Below are 6,000 nucleotides of genomic sequence, written 5' to 3'. Positions count from 1 at the left end.
TGAGTTGAGTGCTTATCCGGATGATGCCCTTCTGGGAAAGGCGGCACTTGGACTTGGCGTTCCTCCCACCTTTGGGGAGCTGTGCCCATGCAATCCTGGCTGAGTCAGTAGAGGGCAGCCCTTTGACAGCGAGGCAGCCCTGAATTAAGCATCAATTTATTGCTGCACAGCTGGAGCGTGCTCCCTTCCCGGGCACGGAGAAGCCAGCAGTAAGTAGCTACTTATTGACAGTCCCATCGGCACCTCAAGTGGTGACATGAGTCAGCAGACAGGACAGGTGGCACATCGGGAGTAACAGCAGTAGCTGTGGAGTCCAAAAGACTGTGCCTGCCACGTCCAGCCTTGCACAGTGTTTGCATCTGTCTTGGTGCCACAACTGGACTTCTCCAAATTTGCTGGCTGGTTGTGCGTATCACTAAGGAGCGACGTCTGATCAGATTACCCAAATATACAGTTTTTTCCCTTGCTTTGGCAGGAGGTATGAGGTATTAAAAAAAAAAAAAAATTGCTTAAGGAGTTCTTCACTGTGCACCTGGAGCTGTGTCTTGTCTTTGTTGTCAAGAGAGGTCAATGTGCAGATGTGATTATATCCCTTTTTTTTTTTTTAATCTTGAAATGTTTGAAATACATTAAAACACCACAGCTGTATCTCACAGGAATTTTGAAGCTGGCAAACTGAAGATGCAATGGCATTCATAATCCTCCCTCTCACCAGCAAAAAAAGCATGTCTGGATCTGGTTACTGAGTCCTGCAGGTTCACTGCAGGAACACAGGCCCCTATCCAGTGGAGTGAAGCACTAGGATTAATCACCTGCCTAAGGTTAATCACATAGTTAAGTGTTTTTCTGGAATAGGCCTGTTTGCAGGTGATAAAAAGGCCCACAGAGAACCAGTGAAGGCAGTGCAAAAGCAGGATTATTTCCTGATGCTTCTAAGTGACTCTTATCTTAGAGGGCTTGTGAGAAATTAAATCCTAAGCCTGCCACTAACCCTTGAATTTGTTTGGGAGGTTTTCAGAGCTGGTCCAGGAGTGCCTTATACATGGTTCCAGACCTTATATCAGTGTCAGCTGCAGACTGATGGATGTTAGCCAAAAACCCCTGATTCTTCCTTAATGCATCCTCTGTGCTGTAGTGTTCCTGGTTAAGCGGGAAGGATGCCACTATCAGTCTCACACAATGTCCTTTGCAAATTTTTTCATGTGGTCTATGCTGCCCACCAGATCTGGGGAGGAAGTACTAGGGGAGCTGTTTTGCCCATGTTGCCTGACCAACTTGGTGGCCTTTTATGATGGGGTGACAGCATCGGTGGACAAGGGTCGACTAACGGATATCATCTACCTGGACTTGTGCAAAGCTTTTGACACTGTCCTGCACGACATTCTTCTCTCTAAACTAGAGAGACATGGGTTTGATGGATGGACCACTCGGTGGATAAGGAATTGGCTCAATGGCCGCACTCAGAGAGTGGTGGTCAACGGCTCGATGTCCAAGTGGAGACCGGTCACGAGTGGCGTCCCTCAGGGGTCCGTGTTGGGGCCAGCCCTCTTCAACATCTTTGTCAGTGACGTGGACAGTGGCATGGAATGCACCCTCAGCAAGTTTGCCAATGACACCAAGCTGTGTGGTGCCGTCGACACGCTGGAAGGGAGGGATGCCATCCAGAGGGACCTCGACAGGCTGGAGAGGTGGGCCTGTGTCAACCTCATGAAGTTCAACCAGGCCAAATGCAAGGTCCTACATCTGGGTCGTGGCAATCCCAGGCACAAATACAGACTGGGTGGTAAATGGATCGAGAGCAGCCCTGAGGAGAAGGACTTGGGAGTACTGGTGGACGAGAAGCTCAATATGAGCCGGCAATGTGCTCTTGCGGCCCAGAAGGCCAACCGCATCCTGGGCTGCATCAAGAGGAGCGTGGCCAGCAGGTCAAGGGAGGTGATTCTCCCCCTCTACTCTGCCCTCGTGAGACCTCACCTGGAGTATTGCGTCCAGTTCTGGAGCCCTCAACATAAGAAGGACATGGACCAGTTGGAGAGGGTCCAGAGGAGGGCCACAAAGATGATAAGAGGGCTGGAGCACCTTTCCTATGAGGACAGGCTGAAAGAGTTGGGGCTGTTCAGCCTGGAGAAGAGGAGGCTCCGGGGTGACCTTATAGCGGTCTTCCAGTACCTCAAGGGGGCCTACAAGAAAGATGGGGAGAGGCTGTTCAGGAGGGCCTGTTGTGATAGGACAAGGGGTAATGGTTTTAAAATAGAGGGAGGTAGATTCAGGTTGGATATTAGGAAAAAATTTTTTACCATGAGAGTTGTAGAACACTGGAACAGGTTGCCCAGAGAGGTGGTGGATGCTCCATCCCTGGAGACGTTCAAGGCCAGGTTGGACGAGGCCCTGAGCAACCTGATCTAGTTGGAGATATCCCTGTTCCTTGCAGGGGGGTTGGACTAGATGACCTTTGAAGGTCCCTTCCAGCCCTAACCATTCTATGATTCTATGATTCTGGTGTGTTTCCTCACTGGTCACTGTGATCTGGTGCTGCTGCTCACCCTCTGATCAGCCAAGAAGGCGTGGATGCCTCTGCTGGCCTGGGAAGCAAACTCCATCTGGTCTGAAGGCTGCAATGGATGTGGTTAAGAATTTAACTTTCTAGAAAGTTGCATAAAGATGCATATGTCTCCTTTTGCAGTTATCTTGGGTTGCCTGACTATGCTGTTTTCTCTAGGAACATTGAGATTTCCAGGGTGAAAAGAGATTGTCTCTAGTGTGGCATCATCACTCCCTCCCTTTCAAATCTTCTCCTTGGCTGCTGGCTGAAGTAGCCTGGTCAGCTTTGTCCACACCTTGGTATTGTGGGTTTTCACCATCAACACATGTAATACAAAACACTGAAATTTCCACTCTTTTACTAGTATCGTGTCATAGAATCATAGAATGGTTTGGGTTGGAAGGGACCTTAAAGATCATCTAGTTCCAACCCCCCTGCCATGGGCAGGGACACCTTCCCCTAGATCAGGTTGCTCAAAGTCTCATCCAACCTGGCCTTGAACACTTCCAGGGATGGGGCAGCCACGACTTCTCTGGGCAACCTGTTCCAGTGCCTCACCACTCTCAGAGCAAAAAATGTCTTCCTTAGATCTAATCTAAATCTCCCCTCTTTTCAGTTTAAAGCCATTCCCCCTTGTCCTATCATTGCATGCCCTAGTAAGAAGTCCCTCTCCAGCTTTCTTGTAGCCCCTTTAGGTACTGGAAGGCTGCTAGAAGGTTTCCCCGGAGCCTTCTCCATGCCGAACAACCCCAACTCTCTCAGTCTGTCTTCATAGGAGACGTGCTCCAGCATTAATTCTGTGCCTGCTGTAAGGATGATTCAGGTTTTTTAAGGTCAATAGTCAAAAGTCAAAAGCTGCTACAGGCTGGGAGTTTTGGATCAGCCAAGAATTCCCTTTACCTGTGAACTCCATGTTGTTTCAGCAGATCTGTCTCTTCCTGTGTGTCCCCCCCCCCGTCTTTTTCCTTTTTATTTCAGAGTTGATATTTAAGTTTTATTGAAGTTTTCTTTTGGGTTGGGTGGCTCATAAAGCCTAGCCAGTAGTGGAGCACATTTCTATTGAATTTAATTTTTTCCTCAGAAAGAGGAATTCACTGTCCGAACTCGCTGAGTAGAGGGTGACAAACAAAGCAAAGGGGAAGAGCTGCCTGCCAACAGTCTCAGCCTGCAGTGAAGACTTTCTTTCTTCAGAGAACCTGGTGTTCATTGCAGTTCCTGTGCTTCCAATAAGTGCCTGGGACAAGGGCGGTCAATCCATCAGCTGTAGCCCATCAGCTGGAGAGCCTGGTGCTCAGGGCTCTTGATTGAATCTGCTAAAGGACAAAGAGAGGCTGCAGCTGTGTACATGGGTAGAAAATGGAAGTGATTTCAATGATGCTTATGTTTTGGAAAGGCCTGGGATCAAAATGATACTAGGGACCTCAAGGCTCTAGTCTCAACAAAGAGGTGAAAATGAGGCCGTGAGTTCCCCATGGCAGGCTGAGCTCAAGAAAGTTTGGTTATCTGAGGCAGTGTAACTCCTCAGCACCGCCAGAACGCCCCTACATGTTGCTGGGTGCCTTACTTATGCTGATAAACCATTGCTGGCCTTCCTTCCCCATGCAAAAGGAAATGAAAAAACCAAAATCCTTGCAACCTTGGCTTTGTCTTGTCACAGTGGTGCTGTGCCTGCTGTTGTCTTGCCTTAGTACTCCTTGTGCTTGAGACTCTTATTCTGATGTTTGCTCTTCCTGAGAGGGCATCACAGCTTTCTGCATGTTGTTTTCATGTGATGTGTCTTTCCTATTGCTTCTATTTTCCTTTTGTTTTCACGCTTAGCTCAAAAAAAATAAAACAACCTCACTGATCACTGGTCTTCCATGGCTTCTTAGCTCAGTTGAGTGGGATGCTGATGTGCAGCTGATCGCACACAGCCCTTCACTGGCACCACACCAAGCTCATAACCTTACTAGGAACTTTTTTGCTTCTGACTGGATAAACAAGGGGTGGGTGCTCTAGGGATGACTTTATTTCCTGTCAAGTGACCCATCACAGCACTCTTCTCCTCAGCCCCTTGGCAAACACTCTGGTTCTCAGAGCCGTTCCTAGTCTAGCAAACTGAAGGCAGAAACGACACTGCCATAAGTGTGGACTTTCCAATCATCAGGGTTGTGTTGGCTCATGCTTTCTGCAGTGCCCAGCCTGCTCTGGGGAACCGCAGGGGCTGGGGGCTCTCTGCAGGGTGAACAGGGTTACCCTGTTCTGTGACAAGCATCGCTGTGTTACCTGTCCTCTCACAGCCAGGTCAACGAGCCCCAAGTGATTTTACCTCCCAGTAGAGCCACAGCCCAGCTCATCGCAGCGCGGTTGCTGGAGCTGTATGGTGTGACGATTTGGAGAGGTTGGTAAAACCTCTGCAAGAACGTGCATGGGTGTGGGGATAGGGAAGTGAACCTCAGAGCGCTGCAGCTGGAATTGTGCATCACAACGGGTTTTTTTTTGCTTCTTAATTTAGGCACATTTGGAAAAGCTTCGTGTTTGTGAAAATGCTAATTCTCCGGCTCATAAACTCTTTTTCTTCTGTGCCTCATCTAATAGATATTTGATAATTAACAGTAAACTTTTAGATTTGCTTTGCCTCTGGTGTAAAAAACTCAGAGCAATGTTTAATATGAAATGGTGTCTGCTGCCCCTTCAGTGAACTGCTAAAAAGCAGAATAATAACTAGCTTGCGTGCTTTAGAAGTCACAAATAACATTTTGAATGGTTTGGATCATAATGGCTGTATTCATTACCCCCTACAGATTGGCTCTCATAACCTAAACGATTTCTCTATATGTTATGTGACTGACAGCATGCCTGTGATTCCAGTGAAGTCCTTGTAAATAGTATTTAATCAGCCACATGGCACAACATGTGTAAATTCCTTAAGAGTACGACTACATGGCAACTCAATCTGCTTCACTATCTTGCTGTGAGGACACAGCACACAATGAGTAAAAGATTTAAAAGTAAGGCTTCAATGTACAAAGGATCAATGACTCTCTGCCTCTGTTATAATTTCAAAATCACTGTCAAGTGATTGTCCACTCTTTTTAAGTCCACTCACTTAAAAAGAGTGGACAATGACAAAATAACAAGGACTAGGAATTAACTTCAGTCCGAAAGAACCTTCCTCTGACATCCTTACTTCTTGCTTTTGCAGCCAGGCAGGCAGATGGGATCATGGTCCCTATAATCGAAGCATTTCCCTATAGCAAACTCTGTATGTTGGAGATGCTCGGTAATAAGGTCTTGTCCTGGACCCTGCTTAGCCTTACTGGAACACAGCCGGTATAGCAGGGACACACCTTGGGCAGAGCTGCGTGGAGATGACCAGTGAAAACGGCCCGGTGCCCAGTTTACCCACTTCGGCTAGAGGCCGGCTGCCTGTGGGTGAGCCCCAGCACCGCCGTGCCCTTGCTGGGCAAACCGCTGCT

The sequence above is a fragment of the Tauraco erythrolophus genome, chromosome 13 (assembly GCF_009769465.1).
Source record: "Tauraco erythrolophus isolate bTauEry1 chromosome 13, bTauEry1.pri, whole genome shotgun sequence".
NCBI lineage: Eukaryota > Metazoa > Chordata > Aves > Musophagiformes > Musophagidae > Tauraco > Tauraco erythrolophus.
This window is presented reverse-complemented; position numbering follows the sequence as displayed.